The sequence below is a fragment of the Camelus bactrianus genome, chromosome 3 (genome assembly GCF_048773025.1).
Source record: "Camelus bactrianus isolate YW-2024 breed Bactrian camel chromosome 3, ASM4877302v1, whole genome shotgun sequence".
Classification (NCBI taxonomy): Eukaryota; Metazoa; Chordata; class Mammalia; order Artiodactyla; family Camelidae; genus Camelus; species Camelus bactrianus.
In genome coordinates, this window is record NC_133541.1 from 95,716,034 (window position 1) to 95,731,634 (window position 15,601).

The 15,601-nt window shown below is 49.2% G+C and overlaps 1 long non-coding RNA gene across 4 annotated transcripts in view; it reads left to right on the forward strand.

Annotated features, from left to right (window-relative positions):
* LOC123613271 (uncharacterized) overlaps positions 1 to 15,601 on the forward strand; it is a 278,819-nt gene that overhangs the window by 83,298 nt on the left and 179,920 nt on the right. Inside the window, exon 1 of one of the 4 annotated variants that reach the window (XR_006720633.1) lies at positions 2,123 to 2,233. The exons of the other annotated variants lie outside the window; for them this stretch is intronic. This is a non-coding gene — a long non-coding RNA (uncharacterized LOC123613271). Of the gene's footprint in view, positions 1 to 2,122; positions 2,234 to 15,601 lie in introns of those variants that run through there. 4 annotated transcript variants of the gene reach the window in all.

Genomic DNA, 15,601 nt, shown 5'->3' on the forward strand with positions numbered 1-15,601 from the left:
TCCATTCTCTTCACACCAGTCCAGTGAGCTGAGTGTGGAGGCCTGAGTGGCTGGACCAGCCTCCCAGGCTGCAAAGTCGAGCCCCGTGACTGTTCTAGCAGGTGAGAGGTGGAGTGTATACGTGTGTGAGAGAGAGTGAATGAATGAATGAATGAATGCTGGGTACCACCAGGGCCAGATTTGCAAGCTCTTGACCCTAGAGGATCCTTTGCTGCTCAGGAAGCTGAGAGAAGCTAGGAGCCCTGGAGAGGGCTTGGAGCTTGGAGCAGGTGACTCAGTGTGGGTGGGAGTAGGGAGGAGGCTCCTTGGTCTGGCCTCTGGTGTTTGTATTTCTCATAACCTACCAGCCCCTGGGCCTTGCTGGGTTCCTGCTCGTTTCTCTACCTGGGTGCTTTTTCCCACACAGTGACTTCCTCCAGTGACTTGAGGTCTACTCTGAGCATGGGCTCCTCTGTGAAGCCTTCTTTAACTACTGAAGGTTGGCAGCACCTCCTCCGTGTGTTCCCACGGTTCTGGGCTCACCTCTGTGGGAGCGCTTATCTCTGACCGAGTTACCTCCTTGCCGGCTTCCTCCCCAAACCAGATGGCAGGACAGGGCTCGTATCTTACTTCGCTGTCTCCTCTCTTGCCACCTGGCACGTGGCCACTGCCCTGTCAGTGATTATTGATGATGAAGGGCCGCATCTTTAGATAGCCAACAGGCTCTCAGCTAGAAGAGGAGGCTGTCTGACTGCATGCACTCAGTGAGCAGGACTGAGGCTATATTAAGGGGGTTATAGACAGACAGGTGTCAGCTCACTCAGAGGAGGAAATTTCTATCAAAGTGGCCATTTAGAGGCCCAGCCACTTTGGGGCCACTTCTCATGTCTGGGGGTGTGTGAGCAGAGATAGCGTTATCCCCACCCCATTCCATTCCAGAAGGGAGGTGGAAGCATTAGATTTTCCAGCTCCCCATCAGAGATTCTACTGTCCCTGCAGACAGGGATCTGGAGTAGATGTGACATCGGGTAGCTGTCAAGGGGCTGAGTTGAAGTGCTAGGGCCCCAGGTGTTTCCCAGGTGATGAGGGTGTGGTCCAAGGGTTCCAGCCCTGATGGGTGCTCATGCCCTGACCTCACTGAAAGGTGGGGCTGAGCAGCTTTGTCAACCTGCCCGGAGTACTGGAGATGGGAGAGGAGGGGTGCCTGGCCCATGCAGGGTGTGAAAACCCTTGTTCCATGTCCTCTGCAGCAGGTTGGGTAACCTGGGTGGGGCTGTGCCCTTGCTGACCCCACGGCCTCTGGAGACTCCACCTTCCTGTGTCCTGGTGGGGTTTCCTGAGCACCACCCTGTCCTCCTCAAAGGGCTCAGGGTCCCCTGGCAGCTGGAGACTCCTTGGCAGATAGATGGCCCTATACCTGGCTCTGGGTTTGTGAGTTGTCCCCAGGGCAGGAGGAGGAAGAGGCATCCCAGGACGGCAGGTTGTTTGTATATAACAGGGAGGATTTGGCTGAGTGCTTCTATGAGCCATGTGCCTCCAGCTCTATGGGGAGGCTGCTGTTCTTGGTCCTTGGGACTCAGTTCTCCTGCCTGTGGCTTCAGGAAAGGCCTCTCCCATCTCACCGTGTTGTCCCTGACTGTTCACTCTGAGCTACTGTTGGACGCTGGTGTCCTGACTCACATCACCTGGCTCAGCCCTCGTCAGCAGCATTAGACCTCGGCTGCAGAATCTCCGTTTCCTGTCTCAACCTTTACTGGGTTCTCCTCCTCCCTCCCCCCAGCTGCCCCCCAACAGTGCCTCTCTCTCCGCCTGTGCAGCATGTGCTTGCTCAGCGGGCTTGCAGGAGACCCATGCTGTGCACAGCTGCTCCCCGCAGAGGGGACCATGTGACAGCCATCTAGGACGTGTGCGGTGGATGTTTGCAGAACGAAGGCATGCGTCTCTTCTCTCTTGATGGCAGGGCTGGTGCTGCTCTGACCCTATGTGCCAGCTGAGCGGCCCAGCCTCAGGCCAAGCACGCAGTAGAAGGCCAATCACACACTCTGGTCTTGATAGACCTGTCTGGCCCCGCAGGAGGTTAGCCCTGGATGGGTTAAGGCTCCTCCCTCAGGATAGGCTGCATACCAGTGCGACCTCTGGGTGACCTCACTGCCACTCTGTGGCCTCGGCTGCTGGATGGGGTTAGTGGATCTGGCCCTTCATCCTGGTTGCTGAGGTGTGGGGAGCTGAAGAGCTGTCTGGGCTGGTTACTGAGGTGAGTGACCATCCTGGCAGAGCAGGAAACGGAGAGGTGTTGGAGTCTCTTGCCCTATCCAAACGTTATGGTTAATTTGGACAAAATGGGATTCCTTCCCTCTGACCCGGTGTGTAGGGTGGGTCTGCTTTGGGGCTGGGCAGCCCTTCAGCATCTCCTGAGGCCTGCTTGGTTCCTTCACCCAATGAGAGCATTGCTGGGTGCTGGTCACTGCACAGGACAGATGAGGTCCTGGCTCTCATTTGGTGGCGGGCTGTCATACAGACTCAGTCTGAGGAGGGGCAAGCGGACTTGGGTGGCTGAGGTGGGGACAGGAGGGATGTAATTAATCTCTAGGCTGAGTCCCTTAGAAATCATCCCTGAAAATGCAGTAGCAGCAGCAAAGTCCCAGAGATTCTGGCATCTCGTGTGAGGCTGCCTGAGCTTTTGGGTTTTGCAGGGACCTCACGATTCGTGAGCCCAGCTGAGCTGTGATGCAGGATGATACTGCAGGATAATACACTAGAAGCAATTATAATGTGTAACTCTTAGTGTATGAGTTTGGTGTAATATTACAGGAGACGCATTTTCTAGCGCTATGAGGCTCACACACGTGAGCTGGTCTCTCCCTAATCCTTGGTCTGAATTAGCACCCAGTGCTCCCATGGCGCCATCTCATTATGTTTTTGACACTCCGCATTATCTGAAGGTTAAGTTCACTCCATACATGCTGCTGGAATGGAAGCACCCTGAGGGCATGGATGGATCTGATTAGTGTTGTGTCTCCTACACCCAGAACAAGCCTGACACAGGGTAGGGGATCAGATATTTGTTCAATAATTGGGTGAATGAATAAAATGCAAACTGGATTTCACAACAGTCAGGTGAGTCTGGCGCTATTGCTGCTCCATGTTTCAGAGGGAGGGAGATAAGCTTGATGAGGTGAAGTGATGGGCCCATACTACTCAGCTGGTAGGTGCCAGGGGTGGGATTTGAACTCCCATCTATACATAGGTCAGGTGAGTATGGGTGTCCCCTGGTTGCAGTGCGTGTGGGTAGACCCTGGCACGCGTAAGGGCCGTGTGTGAGCAGCTGTCATTTTATTACATGTGGCATGTCGAGATGGAAAGTCTTTGCAGGAATTTTGCTTTATGGGTAATAAAGGCCTTTATGTGCCTATAATGTGGACGTGGGTCCAAAGAGGATTCTACTCTGCTTTCTGCCAATGGCTTTGGCGGAGGCCCCTGTGGAGGCTGGAGCTCCTGGCCCTACTCTGAGAAAGCTGGACCCTGGGGAGGGGGGGATGGTGGCTATGTGCACAGCCTGGGGCCCAGCCCGGGCAGGTTGGTATCCATGAGGCAGGATGGAGTGGCAGCATCCCTGGGGTGAAATTAAGGTTTAAACTGCCTCCGTGGGAAATGTGACGTTATGTAGCTCATTAAATCCTACAGGAGCACCAGGGAGAGCTGCTTCCAATTATCAGGATGAAAATTAACAGAATAAAACCTTTAGCCAGGCTGCCCAATGGTGGGCCAGGGAAGGCTTTTGCTGCATGGTCAGGATTGGCCCGGAAGTGTCGAGGAGGTCACATGGCAAGCCAAGGGAGGAAGCATGAACTGTCTGCCAGTGATTGGGCTGGGGGTGGGGGTCCTTGCTAATCCTCACAGCTTGGTCCCCTTGGCCCAGACCAGGAAGGGAAATGGGGCTGAACAGGAAGCTGGACAAGGCTTGGTTTGTGGAGGCCTGAGGCAGGAGGAGGCCCCTTGGCGCCCTGGCCAGCCTCCAGGGCTGAAGGGGATGTTGGATTTGGCCTCCTGCAGAGGTGATGTAGAGCCTTGAGCTTCCCCTGAGCTTCAGACCTCAGGCAAAGCTGGGACGGAACTTGAGCTCACTTTTGAGCATTTGCCTGAAAACCTTGTCCTTGGGTGACTTGGTGAAGCTCAGGCACCATGACTGCAAGGGGGAGCCCCAAATGGTCTTGACTCCTCTTTACCCCATGGGTCCTGCTTCACTAGGGGCAGGCTCTCGTGATGACACCAGCCATCCACTGCTGTTTCTGAGGTGGGGTGGTGTGGCTCCAGTGGAGAGCCACAGGCTGAGTCCTGGCCCTCTGGGTGGGTCAGAGCCCCCCTGTGCACAGGGACAAGTCTGGCTCATGGCTGCCTTCCCCCAGCCATTCTCCACAGGTCTCTCCTGTTGGAACTCATTCTCACAAATGCTGCCTGAGTGCTGTCTGCCACTGAACAGCCAGTGTGAACTCAAGGGAGTGGACCCTTCAGCCAGGTCAACAGTCTACTCTCAGGTATTCTCACCTGGCTGCCCCCGGGTTTAGGACAGTCAATTCTCAATCCATGTTAATGGTCAGTAGCAACCTAGGAGATTGATATTATATCACCTCCACCTTATTGGAAAAGCAGCTGAGGCTCAGAGAGGTGAAGTGACCTGCCCAAGGACACACAGCCAGGAGGTTGTGAACTGGAACTAGGCAGTGTGACTCACGTCAGAGTTAGTGCTCTGAGGTGCAGCATTCTGCTGCCTTCTTGGTTGGGTGAAGCAGCCTTCCTTCTAGGTCTCTCAAGCCTTCCTCTACAGGACTTCTTACATCATTCCTTGCAGGTGGGGAGAGTCAGACATTCTCAGCCTCACTTTGCCAGTGAGGAAACTGCTGGTGACTTGTAGGACTCACACTTAATTGATGCCTGTCTATGGAACATGGCATGGGGATGATGGGTATGTTTGGTTGAACTAATTGAAGTCCTTGGATGCCAATAGTTTATCATGGGGGCTCTTGCCTGGAGTCCCCTTGGTTTGAGGGAGCTGGTTGTTCTGTGTCTATAGCCCATGGAAACATTAGTGGTTCCCTAGGCTTTCTTGCTTGGGTGTCTCTTTGCTGGGGACTGCCCTTGCTGATGGACCACCCAGAGTGTTGGCTGGCAGGGTCTCAGGGGTTCGTGTACACGGGCCAGGACAGAAAGGGCAGTGGGATGCTTGGGGCTTGGTCAGTTAAACTGGACTGTTCCCTTGGATTGTTGTGTTATATTTATTCCCACTAATCTACTTCTCTTGCCTGTTTATACAAAGAAAAGATCTAATAAAATGTGCCTGAGGCCTGAGCAAATGAGAAACATTTTGGGAAGGAGTATAAAAAGGAATGCTATCTTGGAATACCTAGCTAATCTGAGTTGCTCCCTCAGCTCTGAGGTCCTGCCTTTGAAAGCTCTGTTTCCCTCCCATTCCCTGTAAAAGCAAGAGTGAGACTTCAAGACTCTAAGCAAGTGCTGGGGTACTGCCCTTGGGGTGGGGTTTGCACACGTAGGGGTTGAGAGCAGGAAGTTCTTCCCGGTTGGAGGATGCTGGCACTGCGGCTCTTCCATCTAAGGATCCCTGTGGAAAAGCGGGCTGATTTCACCACTTACGTGCCAGGACCCCGGATGCCGAAGCAGGGGAATGCTGCAATCTAAACATTTACATTCTGAAAAATGGGAAATCATCCACTTAGATATAAATTAGCCAAGGCCCGACGGGTTTATTACATCCTGGAATGCTTTCATGAGGCTTTCAGAGGGGTCCATGTTGCAGGCCCAGGTCTCCAGCTGGGCTTGTCTGTGACATGCTCCTAGGGGGATCCTGCTGGAATACATGGGCAGGGCTGACTTGTCCTTAGATTCCTATGGGCCCTGATGCATGTGTGACATGGGAACAGGGAAACACAACGCCACACCCTGAGCAGTGAGGCACCCGGAGCCATGAGCATCTTCAAGCTGATGGGGTGAGGTTAGTCAGGGAGAAGGAGAGGGAGGAGCCAGATGTGGAGGCCCAATGAGAGGCGCTGGGTGATAGCAGGGCAGAGAAATGTGCTGAAGTGTGTACATTTCATAGCCTATGTGATACAGTTCTTACTGAGCAGGAAGAGGGCAAAGAAGGAAGCAGGAAAGGTTCAGGAAGGAGGGATCGTGGGTCCTTGGGGGATTTTTGGACGAATCTTGGACTGAAAAGTCCCAGAGGCTGGACTGAGTGTGAACTTGGCCAGGATGGTGGCTGGCTTAGCTCCTGGCTCACTGAGAGTGGCCTGAACAACCCTGTGGGCCAAATCCAGGCAAAGCTAACTGAGCCGTGTTCTCAGGGAGGTGAGAGGATCTTAAGGAGAAGGTGGGGAACCACACACACAAACATACAGGTGTGCAATTGTAATAAGTTATGAGCTAATTTATATTCTACCCCTTTTCTTCTATAATTATATACCCTGACGTATCCCTGTAGGTGTATGGCAGAAAACGTAGAACAGATGCTGAATAAATGATTTGAGAGGAACTTGAGGTTAATTATGAGTGATCTGTGACATCGGCTATCTTTTTCTGGTTCAGAGGAAGAAGCCTGCTTTGTACAGGAGTTTTTATTGGGGAGATTTTGTCCAGAGCAGCGGTTCTAAAACTATCTTGAGTCAGAGTCACTCCCAGAGCTTGATAAAAAAAGATTTCTGGGCCCCACTCACCTTCAGAGCTTCTGATTTGTTGGGTCTGGGGTGTGTCCTGGAAATCTGCATTTTTAACAGGTTCTCATGTGATGCTGTTGGTGTTAACTTGAGGGACCACACTTTGAGGAGCACTGATCTAGAGAGAGAAGGATGTTGGCTTTGATGGGAGATGGTGGATTCTTTATAAACTTCCTGGGGTCTGGGAGCTTAAGATTTATGCCTTTGATAAGTGAAAGAAGACTCCTGGGTATCTGTGGCACCATTTCCTTGTTTTTAGAAAGAAGCCGGAACCTCCTGTATTGTTGGCAGAGCCAGGTTGCTGCTACACAGAGCTGCTACTGGCTTTGTGGGTTTACAGATTCTTTCAGCAGGTATTCACCAGTGTCCGCTCTTTGCCCAGCCCTATGTGTGAGCTGTCTTCAGCATGAGGAAAGACTTGGGCTGGATGTTTCTAGCATAGTTCAATCTAACAGATTTTGGGGGAACACTTCCTTGTGCTCAGTTAGGCTGCCCTTTGGGAGCTGGAGGAGAGATGGTGTAGTACTTGCCCTGGGGATGCTGATCGTCCTCTATGCCCTCCCCATGTCCTTGGACCGTAAGTCCCAGAGGCTGGGCTGAGTGTGAACTCGGCCAGGATGGTAGCTGGCTTAGCTCCACTTAGCTCCCCAACAACAGCTCTGATCCCTCTGGGAAGCCAAGTGTTTCCCTTCAAGTTTGCGGGTCACTTTGACACCCAGGTATGTCTCTGCCCTGTTGGGCTTCCTGAGACTCCTGAATATCTTGGTGCCCGGACCTCAGCCCCACTATCCCCATGCCTTCAGCCAAGCCCCACTGTGTTCTGACCTCTCCTCTTGACAGTGCACTGCTTATCAGTGTCTGTTTTGCATCCACTTGGCACCATTTTCACTGAGGAGTAAACTCAAATCTGGATTGGGCTGCCCATGAGCAGTTCTTCCTCCTAACAAAGAGGCGAGGCAGGCTACCTTGGTTCCTGTCATGTGACTTCAGGCAAGTCCCTCCCCCCACCTCCCGTCTCAGTTTCCTCCTCTATCAGATGAGGTGTGATAATGCCTCTCCTGCCTCCTCCCCTCTCACAGTCATGAGGCCCCAGTGGGACAATGTCTCCACGTTCCCCAAATGAATTATTGAGCTGATGGGTAGACTGTGAAACTGTCCTAAGGAGAGTAGGTGACCCTCAGAGTTTTGAGGGTAGGGGTGCAGAAGCCTCATGGGTGAGGGGCAAGGGTTAGCTTGGAAGTACCGTGTGGGTTTGAGGGACACACTGAGCACCTAGAGTCGCATCTCCTTCTGCAGTTTACTAACCCTAGGGGTAGGTCACGCTTAGCCTGTCTGAGCATCAGTCTCACCTAGAAAGAGGAGATTGAAAAGAGTGTGTAGTTTACTGGGTGATCGCGTGCTCGGAAGGCCCTTTCTGTGAGCCAGGCCTGTATTAAGAGCCAGTGGATGGTGGTGAAAGATGACAGGGCTTGTTGGGGTGGCTTTGGTATTTGCCACAGGAGAGTGAGGGGATCTCTTTGCATAGAGGGAGCCGGGCTTCTCACAGCCCCAAATCATGCCATGCTTGCTTCTCATGACCGGCTGGCCCATGGTTATGGGGTAGAGGCAAATAAAGATTCAAGGAATGTTTCTGAATGAGACCGATGAGGGGAGATGGGCTCTTCTGGTGCCGGGGTAGTTGTTTAGTTTAACTTTTATTTTTGTCAAAGGAATACATATTCATAGCCAGGCAGTAATAAGCTTATAATGAAAAGCACCCTCCTTCCCCCTGCCTCCCACCCCTGGTTTCTGCTTTCTGGTGGTAACTGTTTTAAATTCTTTGAGCTGTGTCTTTTGGTAGTTACTGTATTTCTGGATAATGTGCTGCTATTACCTTTTTCTTAACTTTTTCTGTTTTAGTTATTATTTTTGACTTTCAGTTACAGAAAATGGGGGCTAAAAGTTGTCCTGTTCCGATTCTCTTCTGCACATGCACTTGCCCTTTCCCAGTTTTTCCACGACATGGCAGCACCCAAATTGTGATGGTGTCCATGCCCACTGTGGTGTAAATATCCACATATGTACTGTGATCACTTTGCTCCTGGTAAGTTTTTTGTTTTCTTGAAATTAGTTACATAGTAACTGACCTACTTTTTCATTTGCTTGGCTTTCGATTACTATTGATTCTCTAATTCTCTGACTAAATTCTAAATATTTTCTGAATATGTTCACATGCATCAGTTGATCTGTGTTCTGTTTTTCCTTCTGTCTGGATAGTTGCTCTGTAGGCACCGCTGCTGATCTGATCCATCATTCTCTGTGGTGCAGGGACTCCTGCTGGATCACCTGGCTCCTGAGTTCAATGCCTTTCTCTTTATCCATTCACTGTCTCACTTTCAAGGAGCACACCTTCATGGGAGGCCAAAAAAGTGAGGCTTTGCATGTCAGAAAATATCTTTGACTCGTATACTTGATGAGTAGTTTGGCTGCATATAAAATTCTAGGTTGAAATTATTTTTCATTAGAAACTTGGAGGTCATGTTCCACTGTCCTCTAGTGTCCTGTGTTGCTCTTGAGAAGTCAGGTACTATTTTGTGTCCCCATCCTTAGAAGGTGGCTGTTCCCACACCACTACTTCCTTCTCCTCCCCTTCCCCCTACTAAGAAGCTTTGAGAATCATCCCTTTATCGCTTTGGTATTGAAATGTCACATTTCCATTGCTTAATATGAATTAAAAAATACATTGTTTTGGGCACGTGGATACTTTTTTCTTTTTCTTTTGGTGGTGGTGGGGTGGGGAGGTACTTAGATTTATGTATTTATTTATTTTGATGGAGGTTCTGGGGATTGAACCCAGGACCTTGTGGATGCTAAGCATGCACTGTACCATGGAATTATACCCTTCCCCCTGCAACTTGGATACTTCAGCTGTAGGGATTTGCCTTATATGACTTATTTGATAAAAATTTCTACCCTCCATTCATTTTTTTCCTTTCTTGAATTCTTTTTTTTTTTTTTTAATGTTGACTCTCCTGAACTGTTCCTGAAATTAGCCTTTTCTTCTCATTTCCATCTTTTTGTTGTTTTACATTCTAGAATAGCAGTTCTCAAACCTTTTGGTTTCAGATTCCTTTTTGGTCTCAGTATCTATTACACGTTTAAAAATCATTGAAAATCATAAGGAATTTTTATTTATGTAGATGATACCTACTGGTATTTACCATATTAGAAATTAAAAAAACATGTAATGGGCTTAAGTATATTAACTTAACATAAACAGCATAATTTATGAAAATATAAATATTTTTCAAAGCAAAAGATTAGTGAAAAGAGCAACATTGTTTTATATTTTTGCCATTCTCTCAAATGTGTGGCTTAGAAGAGATTGCTATATTCTGACATGTTACTTCAGTTGATCTGTTGTGATACGTTTTTTGACGGAAGTACATGAAGAAAGTCTAGTTTCATTCAAATGTGTACTTGGAAAAGAGAATATCTTTTAATCGCCCTTTCAGGTAATTGTGGATATCTTCTTAGATATTACAACAGAACTCTACCATGGTATGTTCCCAAAAGTTAGTTTCAGTATTGGAATCTGAAGTCTTATCACTGACCTTCTCATGTTCTGTTACGTTAAAATCCATTGGTCTGTCTTGGACGTGGAGTGGATTTTACCTGTGTCTGATTTTGTAATCTTATTCATTGATTGGCACATATTGGTGCACTGAGTTATACAGAGCTTTGAAATGTTGACACGCTTCTGTATGTAATAGCAAACAATTTGATTTGTAAATATCACTGATCTTAACAGAAAAGCATGCTCTCCAGCTTATAGCATTAGATACATTTTATGAAGTTCTAATTTTACTTGAAAGCTCAAATTTTATTGTTAGTAACAAATATTACCAGTTGTTTTCCTTGAATGACTGTTCACTTTTGAGAAAGATCTCTTGGTGCTTATTTTTCCCTGTGGGTGTGTGGCAGTGAAGAGTAACTGCTAGTATCGTTTGCTGCCACCACCTTGATTTCTGTTAAGACACCAGGAGTTTCACCCACAATTGCTCTTGCACCATCAGTGTAAATGTCAACTCGGTAGAAAAGGCAAATGACGGCTAAGTATTACTATGAAAATAACTTTGCTTTCATGGATTCTGTGAAAGGGCTGCAGGAATCCTTAGGAATCTGAGGACCACACTTGGAGAACTGTGGCTTTAAACTGCATTTTCAACTTAATCTTATAAACATCTATTGGATTTTTTACTATTGCTTTCCTATTTTTAATTTCTTAGAGCTCTTGCTTTGTTCTTCTTTGTAGTTTTCAATTCTTATTTTATATGTGCTTTATCTTCTCTGATTTCACTGATGGTATTAATTGTATTTTTCTCTGGAGTTTTCCTTTGCTGTTTGTATTGTAGCTTTTCTCTGGGTTACTTTTGTTTCCTTTTGATTGTCCTGTGTGTTTTGTTGGAGGCTGGTGATTCTTAACTCCTATTTAAGATGAGGCACCAACGTGCTGGTTGGAAGTTCTCTGAGCATGCGGACCCTCAAATAATGGTATCTTCAGGAGTTTTTTATGGGCTGGTTAGTTTCAAGGAGGAATATTCCAGCCTGACACATGTAACTCTTGGAGCCAAAAGGCGAAAGGGCACTAGGGGATTTTGCTGTTTAGTATTTCAATTTTCATAGAATCTTCATTATCAGAATGGCACCTAACCACTTTCCTCAGTTTTGCTGAATTTAGAGGATAGAGCTACTGTCTTCTGAAAGTTTGGAAGAGAAATATTTATGTGGATGATGAGAATCAGGGAAGACATCTTAAGTGCCCCCTTTAAAGACTTTACCCAGTCTGTCAACCTTCTGTTGCAGCTGCACATCTGCTTTCAGAGTCACCCGTCACCTCTAACTTGCTCACCTCCCTGAGGTTCTGTCCATAGCAGCTTGCTTCTGAAGGCTGGCTCGGACTGCCTTCGCTTAACAGACTGCAGAATGCTGGAGCCACTGTCCGTATAACATACATTTATCCGCTGGCTTCCAAAATAGTGTTGACATCTCTCTTCCGTTGTTTTCTTTTCCTTTTTCTTAGTCCTTTTTGATTTATGCAATAAAAAATACTTTTTAATTAAATATTAATAAAAACTGTCAGGCAGTGTCGGGGGGACACTATAAGGTGGCTCCGTTTACCCCCTCCCCCTGGCACTTATGTCCTGTTCAACTCCTGCTTTGAGTGTGGTTGGGACCTGTGACTTCCTTCTAACTAATAGAATGTGGCAAAGGTGACAGGATGGCCTAGCCGTATTTTAACCTAAGGTTGTAGCATCAGCCTTGCTAGAAGGCTCTCTGCCTCTCTCCCTAAGTGGCTTGGATGAAGCAGTGTGGGAGGCCCATATAGCAGGGAGCTGAGGGCAGTCTCCTGCCAACAACCATCTAGGAACTGAGGGTGGCCTCTGGCTACCAGCCAGCAAGAAACCCCCAGTCCAGCAGGTTGCAAGGAACTGAATTATACCAACAACCACGTAAAATTTGAAGAGCTCAGTCTGTCCCCATTTGAGCCTTTGCAGATGAGATTTCAGTCCCAGTGGACACTTTTTTGGTAGCTTTGTAGTGTTGTTATGCACTGCAGATAACTAATACAGGCGATCTTTGAGCTGCTCTGTTGAACTGGAAGTTTAGCTCTTGTTCTTTGGCCTCGTGGGCTGGCAGCCTTGAGTAGCTGAATATTCAGCCTCTGGGAGCTGGAGCTCCAGGTCAGGATTTGTTACCCAGAGGATCTATGGACTTTTCCTGGTGGTTATAGAATTAAGAAGACTGGACTAGAGGGTCTCATAGATTCAGAGGGGGCCTCCTTTCTCCTTATGTGGGCCCGTTCTTCCTGCATGGTGGCCTCTGCACCAGCTCATGGACTATGCATCCCCAGTTGTCAAGCTTGGAGGGTGTCTGCAGCCCAGCTGTCTATGATCTTCTGGGTTGATGGCTGTGGAACACTTTGCAAAACTGAACTTGAAACGCTGGAATTTAAATTCCACCTGTGGATAACAAAATATTATGGAACCCAAGAAGAGCCATTTTTATGAATGCCGTAGAGTGGAACTGACAGCAGCAACATGGAGCTGTGGCCGGAACTTAGCCAAGAGCCTGAGACCGGCTGCTCATCTTTGCTTGGTCCTCACCAGCTGGGTCACCTTGCATGGGTGACTTAACCTTTCTGCCCTCAGTTTCTTCATCATTAAGTCATTCAATCGTTTACCCAATATTTAGTGAGTGCCGATTGTGTGCCAGGCCCTGTGCTGGCTGCCGGGACTACAGAGAATGTGATGTGGTTCTCGCTTTCAAGGAGCTTTGTTTGAGGTGAGGTAGAGGTGCCCCCAAACAAACAAATCCAGGACAGCAAAGCTGGCAAATGGGGTGAGGGGGGCCCTGCAGACACGTTTATTTGGTTCATCCAGTGTTTTAAATTATTGGTATTTGTTGCTGATACTTAAAAATTGGGGAATTATACCTAAAAATTTGGATCTCAGATTTCTCTAGGGAAATAGGAAGATGTGGCAAGAGTCTCCAGGAGCTCCCCTCTGTAAATGGGTGAGGACCCAAGTCTCTGTCTAGAGAGAATGAAAGAGAACTGGGAGGAGAGTGTTTCAGGAAAATGAGAGGGCGTGCAGGTAAGACTGTCTTCTGTCGAGATACGCCCCGGGGGTCCTGAGTTTGTGACCCCTGCTACTCAGGATGCAGGTGCTGAATGGGTCCATGGAATCTAGAGGGTGCAGGACATGCTATATGTCCAGGATCACAGGTGTCCCCTCTACTTCTTAGGGCTGTTATGTAGAGTGGAGGGGCTGACCAATGCCTGTGGAAGCCTCTCAGTCCTTGGTAGCAGACACGTAATTCATGCATCAGTGTTGAGAGCCAGACATTCTGCTGGTGAGCTGCTCTCCACCAGTCTACGTCCTGTGCACTGCTCCTAGAGTGTGGGAGTTGTGTTTGAACATGGCCAGAATACAGTTATGGAAATGGCTGTTGGGTCCAGAGGGCATGGATCTTCCTTGCCCAAATGTCCTGGCCAAACACCAGCTCCCCGCAGGACCTGGAATGTACCCCCTCCTCCCCCTCTACCAGGCTGCTGCCATCTTATAGCCCCAGGGACCTGATCATCCTGTGGGGGCCTTGGGGATTGCCTCTTCGTGGAGGGTCCTGTCAAAGGAGACTTTTAGGAATGGCACCCTGGTGGGCTTGGGCTGACTGAGTGCCCCCACCCTAAACCTGCCCGAGGCAGCTCTGGGGAGGGCCAGGAGTCTGGCCACTTATCTCACACCATTAGGCTGATGGCAGTGCTGCTCGCAGACAAAGGCTCGAAGGGGATTAGGGGTAATTACTAGGCCAGCTCTTTATTCCCAAAGTTTAATGGGCCCAGCCACTGTAATTGTACCTGCTGGTGTCAGGCTGCACCGCCCATCCAAAGGCCAGCCCCTGGAGTGGGGTGTGAGTCCGGGAGGGCTGGCCCTGTTGCTGCCCCATCTGCCCATCTATTGCTGGATGGCAATTGGAGTGTCCAGTGGCCATTGGTAAATTCAGTGTGGTGTGGCAGCTTGGCAAGGATGAACAGCAGAGTTCACTGTGGAGGAAATGGGGAGCCCACTGTGTGCTAGGGACCATCTGATGGGGGCCGTGAGGGTCTCTCCACTTTATCTCAGTCCTTGTCATGGGGGTTATCTGTGGCTTGTGTGTGCTGTGGTTGTGTCCAGAACAGCTGGACAGTCTAGACAGAAGGGCAATTGAAGCTCTTTCTCAGCCTTGTATGGTGGGGCCTGCCTTAGGGATGAGGGAGGGATGGGGCTTTGGTTCCGGGTGGCTTTTTATGGATAGGGTAGCACCAGCCTTTGCACCCTGGTTCTCTAGGGGAGCAGGGTATTCAGGCAGCCATGACTGTGGCCATGGGCACAGGCTGGAGGGCCCCAGGATTCTAGCTGATGTAGCTGACGACAAAGCCACAGGGAAACCACTCTCTTGTGCAGGGAATCCCCGCTTGGTCCCTCTCCCCCTGGGGAATCTTTGCATCGAAAAGGCTCACAGAGAGTTCAGCACAGGGCATTTGAAAATTCAAACTATGCATCCTTTTAATCCTTTCAGGGACCCTGTAAGGTGATATTGATGGAGATGTTTTTATTTCTTAGAATTATTTTTCCAGTCATTCACGTGAACTCAGTGCACCATATCGGTTTTCCACCTTAAGTAAGTAAGAGGATTAAAAACATTGCATAATGCAGGATCCAAGTTAAGTGCTTCTGCCCCAGCACCTTGTCACATTGTGTAATTGGGAGTAATTGCCAGTGTAGGGTTGGAGAAAGGCGCCCTTTGAGGGGATGGGGCTGGGGGCCTGGTCTGAGCCATTGTTAGGGGGAGGCAGAGCAGGCTGAGCCAGTGGGCTCCCTCATGTGGACGGGAGGGGTGTGTCCCAAGCATCTTTACCTGGTCATCATCTGAGGGGGAATGTGGGGTTGCTTTGAGGACGCTGCAGGTGTCAGGGGAGATGGGGGCAAAGCTGACTCTCTGGGGACAGCATGGCTCGATGTCACAATCCTCTTGGGCCATTTTACCCCTGGCTGCCCTGGCTTCACTTTTGAGATAAGGGGTCTGAGCCACGATCCTCAGTCCCTCTGAGCTGCCTCCAGCGATAGCTTTTGTCAGATAAGATTGAGGTTACCTCCTGGGCAGACTGGAGAGTAATTGGCATAGGAGAGCTCACCTTCTATGGGGTATAGCTCTTCCAACCAGCATTCCTCAATTTCAAACCAAACTGTGCTCCAGGTCATGTGTGGTCCAGATCATGGGTTGCCACAGCTGCACTAACACCCTTCACATCACACTCTTGCTCATCACTGGGCACCCGAGGTGGAGGGAGGGAGACTCTCAGCCCTCCAGGAAGT